This window comes from Apodemus sylvaticus, chromosome 5 (genome assembly GCF_947179515.1).
Source record: "Apodemus sylvaticus chromosome 5, mApoSyl1.1, whole genome shotgun sequence".
Taxonomy (NCBI): Eukaryota; Metazoa; Chordata; class Mammalia; order Rodentia; family Muridae; genus Apodemus; species Apodemus sylvaticus.
Window position 1 is genome coordinate 142,081,210 of NC_067476.1, and position 13,884 is coordinate 142,095,093.

Below are 13,884 nucleotides of genomic sequence, written 5' to 3' on the forward strand. Positions count from 1 at the left end.
CCAGCGCTGTGTAACCTCGCTCTGGTCGCCTGCCCTCTCTGGACGAGCGGCCGCAGATTCCCAAGCGCTCTTTCAGCTACACACCCAGCGTCCGCAGCCGCGGTGCCCCTCCCCTTCCCTCCCCTTCTCCGCGCCGGCGGCGGGGGTGGCGCGCCGGGCCCGGAGCGGCCCCCGCGGTCCCCCGCAGCCCCGGGCCCCCGGCCGGATCCGCGCCTGGTTTTGGGCTCAGCCGCGCGGCCCCCTCCCCCGCGCGCGTCTCCCCGCCCCCCGCCCCCTCCCCGCCGCTCTCGGGGAGCCGGGGCCGCGCGGCTCCTCCTCCCGCAGCCGCATCTGGGGCGCCGCGCCGGCCGGAGGAGAGGCATGGGGCGCCCGCGGGCCGGGGCCGGGGCCGGGGCCTAGGCGAGCGACGCTGAGATCGAGCGAGCGAGCGAGTGAGCGAGCGGAGCGGGCGCAGCGCAGAGGCCGAGTGGACCGAGGCGGTCGAGCGCAGGGCGCAGGTGAGCGCGCGGGGGTGGCACGCGTCAAGACCCTTCTCGGAGGCTAGATCCCGGGCAGCCCCCGGCCGCGGACAGCCCCCGAGACAGACGCGCTCAGCGGCGGGGTCTCCCGGAGCCTCTGACGGGCGGCAGCGCCCGGGCCTGGAGCCCGACGCTGGCTGGCCCCTCCGATGCTGCCGGCCCTTCCCCGGTCGGAGCGCAGGAGCGGTTCCCGGCCCTCCATCCGCAGGCGGCGGGCAGCGGCAGCCCCCTCCCAGTCGCGTGTCCGGGCGGCCGGGGCTTCCCTGCCTTCAGCCTGCCGCACGCTCGGACTCCCTTCCCGGGATCTCCCCGGGACCCGGCATCCGGGGAGGGGGCGGGCGACCCCGCGCCGCATCGCCCCCTGGCGCGCTCGCGTGCCCGGGAGGGGCCGAGCGACCCTGGCACCTGGACTGTGGGGGGGCGCTCACATGGCTACGGGAGGCCCCCACGTGCGGCGCCCCGCGGGAACCGGGGTTCGCGTACAGAGCGGGTGGAGGGTAGACCAGGTGGCTGCGGAGGCCAGCTGGGTCCAGATGTGCAGGGCCTGCTGGGAGGGGACATGTGCTACCTGGACAAGTGATGGTCCCTGGGCCTCTTTGGGCAGAGCCTGCCTTGTCGGATTCCCCATCCAGCCCTTCATCCATCTCCTTTCTTGCGTTCTTCTACGCTGCCTGTGTTGCGGAGAGGGCTGCCACCGACTGTTGATGTTGTGGGGGAAAATGAAATGGGGGAAGGGTGGTGGGTAGGTGGGTGGGTGAAGGCCGGTTGTGGCGGAGGTACCCAGAGAATGGGAAACCCAACGCTGGGAGGACTGTGCTGATGGTGTTGGGGGGGTGTCCCAGTACCTCCACCTGCTTGAAAGTAGAAATGGCAGAGGGGGGAGGGGGCTGCAGTCCCCAGCCCTAAGGAGGCTGGACTGCCCCGCCTCTCCCCTTGGCACCTCCTGCGCGGTGGGGGAGGGTCCGGTCCTCTGCCTCTATGGATGGAGACTGTACAGGACTATGTCAGCATGCCTGTTGGAGGAGTCTGTGCAATTCTTTCCCTCAGGTGGCTACCTCTCTCCCCTTCCTCTGGTATAGAAAACTGTGGGCTGCCTGGGCCAAGGGTGGTCCGAGGGGCCTGAGCCAGACTGTTAAGGACCTCGGGACTGGGTGGGGCCCGCAGAGCTGGCTTCCGGGCTGATAGCTGAGGCTCTCGGGTGTTTGGAGCCACTGTTGGGGGCCATCCTCCTCCTCAGCTGGGCTCAGCGACTGCTCAACAAGCTCCGAGTATGTTCCCAGTAGCTTCTGAAGACGCCGTCTGTGCACGTGGGCCAGGCGTGTGTGCCTGTGTCTGTATTGGGGTAGGGGTGGGATAGATCTAGTGCGTGGATTCTCCTGGAGCCGGGGAATGCCCGGTGTGCTTGTGAGTGGCGTCCGCGAAGCCCTCATCCATTTAGGCCAGGTGGAGCTGGGCTGGGCACTGGAGAGGTAGGTGGGCAGGGCTCCGAATCAAGAGAAAGTGTGGGGTAGGCAGGGCCTGATGACTGACTTACAGAACCAGCCCGATACCCAGGAAGCATCGTTGTGGTGTCAGACCGAGACGAGCTGCAGGTTTGAGGGCTGTGCCCCGGGGCGAGCTTGCTGTTTTGAAGGAAGGCTGCACAGCACTTTGGGGCGGAGGGTGAGACGTGCACCTGGAGCTTCCAGAGGGCTCAGTGAGTGACGTATCTAGTGTCTCGGGGCACCCACTGGCATCTTGTTAGGATTTTGCAGCTCACAGGCGTCTGGCTTCATAAATGCCAGCGTAGCTACACACTGAGGGACGTTGTCCGCTGCCCTTTACCCGGCAGAGAGCAGGTGGTCTCGCCCCTCCCATACAGCTGTAATTGAGGAGGACTCCATTTAAAAAAATTAAAAATAGCGTTCTCGGACTCCAGAGGACTTTAGTATATTTTCATTTAAACATTCCGAAATGCAAACGAATAAAATCTGAATTGCGATTTTCTTTTTTTTGGTAGAGTTGGTCCACAGCTCCCAGCCTGAAGCCCAGTCCCCTTGGGGGAGCAACCTCTCAGCGGCATCTTGCTCCCCATCTTCTCGCACTTTGGCTCTGGTCTCCCTGGCCTGCTTTCAGTTCCTGGACTGTGTTCAAGTTGCCTTTAGCCTCAGGGTCTTTGAGCGCTGGGTCCTCTGCCCACCCCTCCCCCACCTCCCCCCACACACCCCCTCCACCCCCACCCCCGCACACACCCACCTACTTAACTTATCCACCTGGCCTCATCCTAAGCATTGCTCGGTGCCCAGGCCACTCTGTGTCCCTGTCAACATCTCCACAGCTTTACTACTGCCACCATGGTTCTGTCCTGTGATTGACATAGCCATTCGCCTCCCTGTGCTGAGGACTGGTCTTGACTGGCTGAGGGAACTTGCTCCTGTTATTTATTTATTTATTTATTTATTTATTTATTTATTTATTTATTTATTATGGTTTGAATGAATGGGTGAGTGTGAACTGGAGGAACTCCATTCCAATGGAGGGTGGGCGATGGGCACAGAGGATACTTGGCCAGGTCCAGGTGCCCACATGACTGTCCCTATGGGGTCCTCTGGCTCCAGCTGGCTCTGTACACCCAGAGGAACTTGGCAGACTTGTGGGAGTTATAGGTCTGTGGCCTTTATAATCCCAGTGTGTCTGTGCGAGTCCAGAGGTTCCGGCAGGGGCTGAGGTTGTGCTTGGGTAGGGCATCTTTGGGCATCCCTGTGGGCCTGTGGTGTGGCACCTGTTCCTGCATCACGTCGTGGGTTCACTTCAGTTGCCTACCTAGTTACCCCTTGTTGCGTTTATAAGGGCGGGGGCTGCTAGCTCCTAGTTTCTTGCCTGTCACTCCCTCTTTGTTTCCACTAGTGTTTCCGGCTCCACTCAGCGCTTAGTGCTGGGGGGACAGAGAGTCAAATCAGAGATCTGGTATGTAAACTGCTGCTCTTCCTGTTCTAGGGACCCATGCTGCCCCATGCTGGAAACATGTCCTCAAGAACATGTGCTGCTCTGGGGTTGGAGGGCTTGGGGATGCTAGTGAAGAGAGGGTGAAAGAGCAGGACCCTGCAAACCGACCGGGGACCCTGTGGACTGACCAGGGACCCTGCAGGCTGGCGGGGGACCCTGCGGGCCGGCCTGGGACCCTGCGGGCCGGCTGGGGACCCCGCAGGCTGGCCGGGGACCCCGCGGGCTGGCCGGGGACCCCGTGGGCCGAGGACCCCACTGGCAGTCAAAACCAGGCAGGCAGCCTGCATCCTAAGCAGAGAGGTGGGCTCTTCAGTGGTCTTCAGGGGCACTGGCCATGAAGGCGAGCTGCTTCTGTGCACGCTTTGGGGTGCAGGATCGCGCTTGGCCGATCTGCTCTAGATTTGAAGGACTGTGTGTGTACAGGTCTAGGGTTGTGATCCACAGACTGAGAGGGGCTCCTGGTGGGGGTGGGTGATGATCCTGCCATTAAAGAGGTGAAGTGGGCTGGCTCAGGTAGAGGCCTCACTTTTAACTGAACTCTGACTGGGCACATTAAGGAAATGGCTAATCCCCAGCGGGGCTTCCAATGGCAGAAGTGGGGCTTCTGATGGCGGAGGGCGATGGTGGGAAGACAGATGTGTGCTCAGCCCACTGGACTCTTTGGGCTGCTCTCTTAGCTGCACACGACTACCTTCCTTTTTTTCTTGTGGTCTGGGTGGGGGCAGTCGATTCTCTGCGTCCACCTACTCAGTAGTTCCCTGGCGACAACCTCAGGCCAGGACGAGAGCCTTTAGGGTGTGTTCAGAGCCCTGCGGTTTGCAGGTCACATTGTTTCTGCACTCTGTAGCTATCCCCTTGGCGGGAATGAAGAGGAAATACCTTAATGCCCAAGGTCACCCCGAAGCTGGAGAGTGGGCCTGCAGTCCAGGCACCCCATCACTGGGCTCTAGGGGTAGCCATTGTGTCAGGGCCTCTCTGGAGTAGACGGCTCGGCTCATCCCTTCCTGACGAGGAGCAGCCTGGATCCTTCTCCACTGGGTTTCGCAATGCCGCCTCCTCCCCACTGAGCCGTCTGACGTGGCCTTTTCAAAAACCCAAAATGAATGGAAGCACATTTTGTTTGGAGAATTTTGCTACACCCCTCACCAGGGCTGGTTGCAAAACCAGGCTTGGGGATTCCTGCTAATGTTGACAACGATGATGATAATAAGAGTCGTTGTCAGCAGCTGACGGTTAACAACAAAACAACAACTGTCTGCTTCATAAAGCATCATTGACCATCTCCCAGAACTGAGCATGTGGTTCAGGGGCTGCTACTTAGTCATACTGACTCTAAGCCTCCTCTATCTGCTTCAGCCTCTACTACAGTGCATCCTTTTTACAGGTGAGGAAACTGGACACGGAGAACTTTTAAGTAATTGGGCCAAGGCCACATAGATGTTGAAACCCTCGTACCAAGATTTGGATCTAAGTTAGCAAGTTTAGAGTCTCACCTTAGCTCCAGCGTCTGCGGATCCTGAAGTGTTTCTGCTTGTTCACCAGCATGTGATGGGTATGAGGTTTCTGGGATCAACTGCAGTAGGCTCATTCCTGCTTTGGGGAACCTGACTATATCCATTGGAGATGGATCCCCACCTGGTAGAGAGAGAAGCAGCCTAAGGCATCCTGGAATTCAAGGGTCATAGGCAGCCGGGGTGGTGGTGGTGCATGCCTTTAATCCCAGCACTTGGGAGGCAGAGGCAGGTGGATTTCTGAGTTCGAGGCCAGCCTGGCCTACTGAGAGAATTCCAGGACAGCCAGGGCTACACAGAGAAACCCTGTCTCAAAACAAACAAACAAACAAACAAACGAGTCCTAGGCAGCAGTCCTATGACCCTTGACCCCCTGTGAGTCTCACAGCCCTGTGGATAGGCCTGGTCTGAGCTTTGACCCCCATTCTCTCCTATACAACCCCCTCCCCCGTTACATGGTGGGTACTAAAGGAGGCTGTGACCCACCCTTAAACCATCCCAGAGGTGTGAGGCTGTTATATGGGTGGCCACCCCTGCCAGCTCACTATGGGGGGGCAAACAAGGTATTTGGTTCCCAGGATCTTTGGCTTAAGAAGCCAGCTCCCTTCCTCTGAAACAGTACAGCAAGCCCCCAGGGACCCATGTCCAAGAGTGACATCACACGTGATCAGGGGGACATTTGGTGTTCTACAGATGTCATCACAAGAAAGCCCAGGATGGGGTCAGAGAGCATCTGGTGATACAGAATGGAGGAGGGGGTCAGAACCCTAGCATCCATATGGAGCAAGACCCACGGGTGCATAATTGAGTGCCTACTGTGTACCCAGCATTGCATGAGACCTCAGAGAGGATTGGGAGGCACTGGGACATCATGTACCTCAAGTTCTGGTCTTGGGGTATTGAGCAGTTGGCTTCTGGGCTTAGACATTTGTCATTTGTAGTGACAGGCTCCTGGTGAGTCTTGACATCTGTCCGGAGTGTGTGCCGTGTGGTTGAGGGAGTGTAAGAAAGATGGTGGACTGCTTGATGTTCTGTTCTTGTGGTTCCTGACTCAGGCCCTGCACCTCTCTGAGCTCCACGGTCTCCATCGCCTTTGTGGGGTTGGGGGCTGCCGTCTGAGTCTTTGCCAGCTCAGCTCTCTGGAACTGCAGGGGTGAACTGAGCTGGACTTCCCTCCAGGAGGTCTCAGGAGTCTGGTGTTGTGTTCTGACCCTGACAGCTGCCTGGCTTTCCCACCACCCTCTGTCCCAGAACCCCTGCCAGAGGGAGGAAGCTTACTCCCACCTACCACAGGCTGACTAGGTGCTGTGATAGCGACGCAGCCATTGATGGCAGCGCTCAGCCTGGAAACAGGGATCAGGTTTGCTCAAAACGGGTGAAAGCTATTCCTACCACCCCGACACTCCAGCTGCACAACCCCACCCCACCCCGCCTGCCTCCCCCCACCCCATTGCCAAGCCCAGCATCTTTAGCTCTGCTAGATCTCCTGGAAGCTAGAGCTCTCTGGAGGCTCTGAGTGACACTGCCTTGCCCGTCCCCAGCCCCAGGGCCCTCCTTTGCTCAGTAGCATAAACTGCATGGGACTGGGCTCTGGGCTCTGGGCTCTGGGCTCTGCAACATTGCAATGACCCCTCCGGAGTCCTCTTATCTGGATGCAACCTGCCTTGGGTAGCGCCGGCTTCCGGGCCCTCTGCCACCAGTGTTTTCTATGTGTGAAATCCACATTGTGGGTGTGGGGTGCTGTGCTCACCCCTGTTTGTGACCGAGGAAACTGGGGCTTGAGGGGAGGGGCATTGAGCCAGAAGGTGATGGGGTAGGATTTGAACCCAGGCACGTGCACCCAACAGTCCAGGCAGGAAGCCAGGGCCCCAGCCAGAGGCCACCTGGTGACCGAGCCACCTGGTGTGGATTCTCTGGTCTCAGTTTCCTCTGTGTTTTGGGAGTTGAAAGTAGTGTGGAGTGCACCCATCTCCGGGCCCCACGTGGCTCTGCTGTGGTCACAAGTTAGGAGGTGTTAGCATCTCACACTTTGCTTTCTCAGAGACTTGCTTATGGACTGTGAGGGATTCCTAGAGGACCCAGCTTTTATGAGACCTCCCAGGGACTGTGTGGGAATGGCGGGGGCAGGCAGCCCTGGGTGGCACTAGCGGCCTTGCTCAGCCCTGGACCCAAACTATTTTTGCCTGTGTGTGGCTTTCAGGTGGCCTTCCAGGCACTCTGAGAGAGTGCAGTGTGATGGGGAGCTACTGTTGTCCTGGCTGCCCCTGTTGGAGATCATGTGTGTAGTGTGTTTATATGTGTAATGTATATGTGTGTGTATGTTTGTGTGGGGGGGTATATTGAAGGTATGGGTGGGACATGTATGCTATGTGGTGTGTGGAGAGGTGCATGTGACTTGTTTGAATGTATGTATCTGTGGCATGCAGTAGTATGTATGGGGAGGGGAGGGGCGTGAGGTGATATACAGGACATGTATAAGGTATGTGAGTAGGTGAATGTCGTATGGATGTTTGGTATGTCTGTGTGTGGCATATGGAGAGGTGAGTGTGACACGTATGTGGTGTGCATGTGTGTGCTATGTGGGAAGGTGTATTTGTTTATGTGTGGTGTGTGTGTGAAGTGAGAGGACACATGTAATATGTGTGTATGGTGTGTGGGGAAGTGGAGAGTGTATGTGATGTGGGGTATACATGGTGTCTGTGGAGGCATCCGCATGGTATATGTGGGCCATACGTTCATCTGTGACCTTGGGAGAAAGTGTGCCGGCTTGTGGGAAATGTATGTGTGTCAGGTGTGCATATGAGATGCTCTACCCAGACTCTGTCCAGGCCTTTTGTGTATTGAATCATTCTGACACTGGGGCAGAGATATGTAGACACTGTCGTCCCCTGGGGCTTACCTTCTCTACTTCCCTTTCTCATTCCTGAGTGTTCATTCAGAAAACACATGTCAAGTGCCTGCTCCGTGCTGGGCATGCACAGTGAACAAGCGCCTGGTCCCAGCCCCACGGAGCCATGATCCTCTTGGGAGGCCTGCAGTCGTTACATAACCTTCCGGGTGGATGTAAACTGAAGTCAGTGACAGGCGCGCTGCCATGCAGAACACTGTAGTTAGTGTCGGGCCTCAGGGTGGACTGTCCTCAGGAAGTATCCGAGGCCGGGAAGGCTGGTCCAGAGCCCTGAGGTAGGAGCAGCGTGGAATGCCAAGGCGCCAGGCTAGAGAGAGCAAGCAGGGACTTGGTATGCGTTAGAGTCAGACTGGCCATGTGGTCTTACTGGCTACAGAAGACTGCTGGCATGTGAAGAAACTGAGGTACAAGGAAGTGAAGCCACTTAGGCAGGACTGGAACCTTGGTGGGATGTGGCCTGGGATAGTCTACCGTGGCCATCCCTGCTGGAGCCCTTGTCCACTGCTGTGTCTGCTCCAGGACATTTGAATGGGTCTTTTAAGGTGCCGCAGAGACCTAGGGAGTGTCATGGCTCTCTCCACCTTCTGTGTGGATCTGGGGTATAACAGGACCCTCCCTGGCCTCCAGCCTCTCCCGGCTTCATGCTTCTCAATGAAGGAAACCAGCAGGGAGCCACAGATGACTCCCAAGCGGGGCAGGCCCATAGTGCTCTCCTGGCCAACAACTGCCAGGTTTCCCGGCACTGGCATGGAATGTTGGCTGCCTGCCCACCTGCCAGGGCCAAGACCAACGCTGGCCAACCTCTGCTGACCCAGTCTGCGTCCGTCTGCTGATACTGGCCAGGGCAGGGGCATATACAGTGGGCAGCCTGGGAGCTGTCACCATGGCCCACTGGGGCCCAAAGTTTCCAGGAAGCATTTTCAAGGCTGGGTTTGATGAATGGCAGGGCGTTTCCAGAGGATGGTGAAGAGGCAGCCTTTTCTCTGGATCCCTGAGGGCAGGCCCGGGGTTCGAAGAGGAACCTGGGCTCCTCCTGCAGCCCACAGCAGCCAAAGACTTTCATTGGGTCTGTTTCCATATCCCACACTCAGATAATGTGTCTGATGGAGGGCCACACCCAGCTGCTTCCACCATGACAGTTGGCATGTTCTGTCACCTGTCTCTTGTAGTCACTGTTCTCCTGCAGCTCCACAAGAGGACAAGGGTATTTATAGTAGTCTGTGTCCTCTGACCTCCCAGCACCTGCCTCTACCGTCTCCTTACCTGTACCCTGTCTGTCCTCCTGCACCCCTGCACGCCACAGAGGTGTAGACTATGGGGGTCTTTGGGTATGCAGGAGCCCTTCTAATCTGATGGCAGCAGTCTCAGCACCAGCAGGCATCCAGTCAGAAGTGGCGCCCAGGTACTGTGGAGCCGAACACGGTGCATGGGTGCAGGGGAGAGGTGGAGCGTGGCTGCCTTAGTGGGTATAGCATGACAGGGCTGGTGCCACACAGCTGTCCGTGCCAGTTTGCCCTTTGTAACCCTATGCGTTCCTCCTTCTGGCCTGTGAACAGCATCCTTTATGGAGGCCAGTTCCTCATCTGTCACAATGGCTGGTCTCTGTCAAGCTGGCCTCGAGGTCAGAGCTTTCTTTCCAACCTGGGAAAAGCTAGAGTCTCAAGATCTATTTCCAGGCACAAAAATACATTTCTTCTCCTCCTTTTCTTCTTTTTTCTTTATTCCTTGAGTTAGTGTCTTACCATGTAGTCTAGCCTGGCCTTGAACTTTCTGTTTAACTCAGGCTGGCCGGGAGACCCAGGTCCTCTGGCTTCAGCCTCCTGCATCCAGGATTACGGGCTCGTGCTTTCATACCTGGCTTCATTTCTTGTTCCTGTCTTTTGAACCCGTCTGTTCTTGCAGCTTCTCTGAGGTAAACTCCCACTTCCGCCAAGGATTGCACCAAGGATTATTATAGGCCTGGTGGGCTTTCATCTTCAGCCCCAAAGGATGACCGTGAGGACCATTTGAAGATGGACACAGGGCACCTGTAGCTTGGTGCTGGTGCACAGTAGTCTCTGAGAGTCAGATCCCTCTGTGTGTCTGTCTGTCTGCCCACTATCACAAGGAGCAACCCAGGACCAATGAAGTGGGCAACAGTATTCCTATGGTGGAACCTGCAAGTAGGACCTGCTTTTTCCTAGGCCCAGGACCCAGTGCCCCTTAGGGAGCTGATTCCTCATCCATCCATCCATCCATCCATCCATCCATCCATCCATCCATCCATCCATTCATCCATCCAATTCATCCATCCATCCATCCATCCATCCATCCATCCATCCATCCATCCATCTAATTCATCCATTCATCTATCCATCCTTCCATCCATCCATCATCCATCCATTCATCCATCCATCTAATTCATCCATCCATCCACCCACCCATCCATCCATCCATCCATCTACCCACCCATCCATCCATCCATCCATCCATCCAATTCATCCATCTATCATCCATCCATCCATCCATCATCCATCCATCATCCATCCATCCATCCAATTCATCCATCCATCATCCATCCATCCATCATCCATCCATCCATCCATCCATCATCCATCCATCCATCCATCCATCCATCATCCATCCAATTCATCCATCCATCATCCATCCATCCATCATCCATCCATCCATCATCCATCCATCCATCATCCATCCATCCATCCATCCAATTCATCCATCCATCATCCATCCATCCATCATCCATCCATCCATCCATCATCCATCCATCCATCCATCCATCCATCCATCCTCTTCTTCATTTGCTATCTACTGCTTTGGAACAGGATTCTGGAGCTGGTGGCTGAAAGCTAAGATACACTGGTGTCCTACCCAGGACACCTCCAGGAGCCATCTGAGGGGTCTCAGTGGAGACCAACTGGACCAGGCCAAGAGGTGGGTGTGGCACCTGGGTCAGAGTGTGGCATGTCTCTTTGATGATTCTGGGCAGGGGAAAACAGTGTTCCCTCAGGAGGGGAATTGGGGCAAAGAGAAAAGGCGTCCCTGAGGTCACTTAGCAGCTGCTGGTGTGGTGCGGTTGGAGCTGAGCCCATCTAGCGTCAGAACGTAGCACTGCCCCCACCCGGACTGAGAGTGGGTCAGAACATGGAGACTTGCTGGGGAGACTGTGGGCACCTTCAGTAGGTCCACAGCAGGCCACGAATAGGGTTTTTGTTTGTTTCTTTGTTTTGTTTTGTTTTGTTTTAAATAGAACGGAAGTGGGTAGGTGCTCAGCCCCAAGAATTGGGAGGTGGGAAATAGCCATGCAAGTTTGTTGATCCTGAGGAAGTGAGGCGATTATGAAGGTCTGGGGGTTGAGAATCTAGTTAGGCGAGCCCAAATGACCTTGATCAGGTGACAGGAACAACTCTCAGCCTCAGTCTCTCCTTTTGTATTCAGAAAAGTGTCAGTGGCACTGTCTGCCTTGAAGGCTTGATTCGTGGGTGAACTGGGGTCCCAGATACCAAGTAGGTGTCTAGAACAGAGCCTGGTGTCTAGCGGGCACCCAAGAAGTGGGTGATATGTATCTCTGTAAGGACTTCAGGAAGTAAAAGAGAATTCTTGGAGCCACCAGTGTCCCTGTCAAACTCAGGAACCAGAATGCCTGTCCCTCTCCCACTTCCACCCCACCCCCAACCCCACCTCCAGGCCTCTCTGGGATCCTGCTGGAGTCCTTCTCTCCTTGGAACCCTCTTTTTTTGGCTGGCCTGGTTTCCGCGTGGCCCACATTCCAGGTGGCAGCGTTGGGCGGGAGGGCAGGCTGAGAGCCTTCGAGTGGAGGGTCTCTGTCAGGTCCAGCCCTGACCTTGGGCCCTGGGGGCACGTCCCTCTGCCAGGAGATGCAGCTGGAAGTGGTGGGCAGGTGGTCCATCTGTCCTGGCACCCAGGCCTGTCAGAAGACCCCCTACTCCACCTGGGCACCCTGCACTGGTGAGCAGATGTATTCAGGCCACTGTACAGATTCTGTGTCAACTGTGCTTGTCACTGGGGAGGCAGGGCTGTGAGCGGCCACACCTGGTACAGTATCCCAGCCCTTCCTTAGCAGTGAATGAGGCTGTTGACTGCTCGGGGTGGGGTAAGGGGTGGGGAGAGGGACATAGGTGATAGCAATATGAGGTGAATGGGGGGGGCTCTACTGAGGGTGGGGCATCTCCTTTCTCCCTGTCCCCTAGGGCATCGTCTCCCTGACCCTTCTTCATATTTAGGTCACACACAAATCCAAATGCTTGTTTCCTGACTGTGCTCTACCCTCTGAGGGCGCTGCTACTTCTCAGAGCCCAAGCACTTTCTCCCTTGTGAGGGTTCAGAGGCTTCTGTGGACCAAGTGCTAGAGACGTGAAGGTGAAGACCTCCAAGCCGGTCAAGTATTAGTCCAGGAGAAGGCTGGCCGATTTCTAACCCAGCACACCTGTTGATGGGGAGGGACGTCCTACAAGGGGCACCAGATGTGGTGGTGATCTGGGCCAATAGTCTAGAACAATATTCTGTGCTGAATCCTGGGAGTTAGCCTGGGTGAGCCCACACCTGGAGACCTCCGCCCTCCTGGCCGAGGGAACAGAAGGTATGAAGACCCACACAGTAAAGGGAGGACAGAGCTGTGGAGAACGGGAAGGCAGGCAGCCCCACATCCCAGGCTGAGGAGCTGGGTCACCTCACCTGGCCATGAGGCCCGGCGGGTGTCTCCAGCATGGCTAAGGCCCGGCCAGGTGCAAGCACAGCTGAGTGATGGTCACTGCTTCCCCCGGCTGCACTCCGGGCTGCCCAGGCTTCCACAGCAGATGCACAGGGCCAGGCGAGCCAGCCGGAATCAGAAATAGCATGCACGTGCTCGGCGTGCTCCCCTCCTCAGCGCTTCTCAGCAGTGCCTGCCCGAGTCAAGGACGGCTCAGAGCACGCAAGCCGGGTGACCTTCTCCCTCCTGGTTATTAATATACCACCCGCTGGGCCTTAGGTAGTGTGGAGAGTGTGAGGGGTGGGACAGCAGGGAAGTGCTGAGGTTCAAAATTCTACCCGGCTGCCAGAGAGATGCCCGAGATGGATGGAGGTAGCGTGCCCACTCTGCTGTGCCCACCCCCAGGCCCCCACCACCATTCATTGGTAGCAGCCTTCTAGATGTCTCTACCTCAGTCCGCCTGGCAGGTCTACTTATTCTGGAGTCACCTATCCTGTGCCAGGCTCTGTGATGGGCAGGGACGGTGGACTCAAAAGGTGAGCATAGCTATGAAGGGGCTCAAGTTGGGAGGCAGAGGGAGTTGAGGGTCCAGCCTGGGGTCACAGAGGCCCGATGGGGGAGGTAACCCTTGAGCTGTGACCCAAAGGATGAGGAATTACTCACACAGGATCAAGACGAACACGCCTACAAAAGAGTCCCAAATGTGCAAATAGGAGTGAGGGGGCCCCTGTTGCCGGGAAACAGGAAGGAAGGTGGTGAGTCTGGGTGGGGAAAGTGTACAGTGGTGGCGTGCAGCCTTGGGGACTGTCATCGGGGTTTACATGAGGGCTCCGTGCTTACTAGTCCAGGCAGTCAGGTTTCCTCAGTTCCCCACCACTTCATGTGGAGAGCTCAGCAGCAGTCCCCATTCGGGAGACCATTATGAAGGGAGGAAGTGCTTGGGGTGGCGCTGGGCCAGCAGCGGGTGCTCACAAATGGTGTTGCAGGTGATATTGGAGTCCCTTGTGGGTGAAGTGCAGGTGTGCAAGTGATTTTGTATAAAATGGAACCACATTAGTTCAGCTTTTCTGTGTGGGCCTTTGGCCCCATGTGGATGCTGTTTCTCAGTCAGACTCACTTGGGCTTGTGAGGTGAGGTCGTTTCTGTCTAGTTTGTACTGATCCCAGTGTCCTGTGCAGTGAGGCGCACACCCCGCTCTTGAAGAGGCCCTGCCCTCTAAGCACACAGGATTCTCTCTAGACCTCATAAGGAGAA

General features: G+C 56.8%; 1 protein-coding gene across 1 annotated transcript in view; it reads left to right on the forward strand.

Moving 5' to 3' along the window:
- The first annotated feature begins 384 nt into the window (after positions 1–384).
- Positions 385–13,884, forward strand: part of Dlgap4 (DLG associated protein 4) — a 147,811-nt gene continuing 134,311 nt past the window's right edge. The window contains exon 1 of the mRNA XM_052184097.1: positions 385–497. The gene's annotated coding sequence lies outside the window, so the exon portion shown is untranslated. The remainder of the gene's footprint in view (positions 498–13,884) is intronic.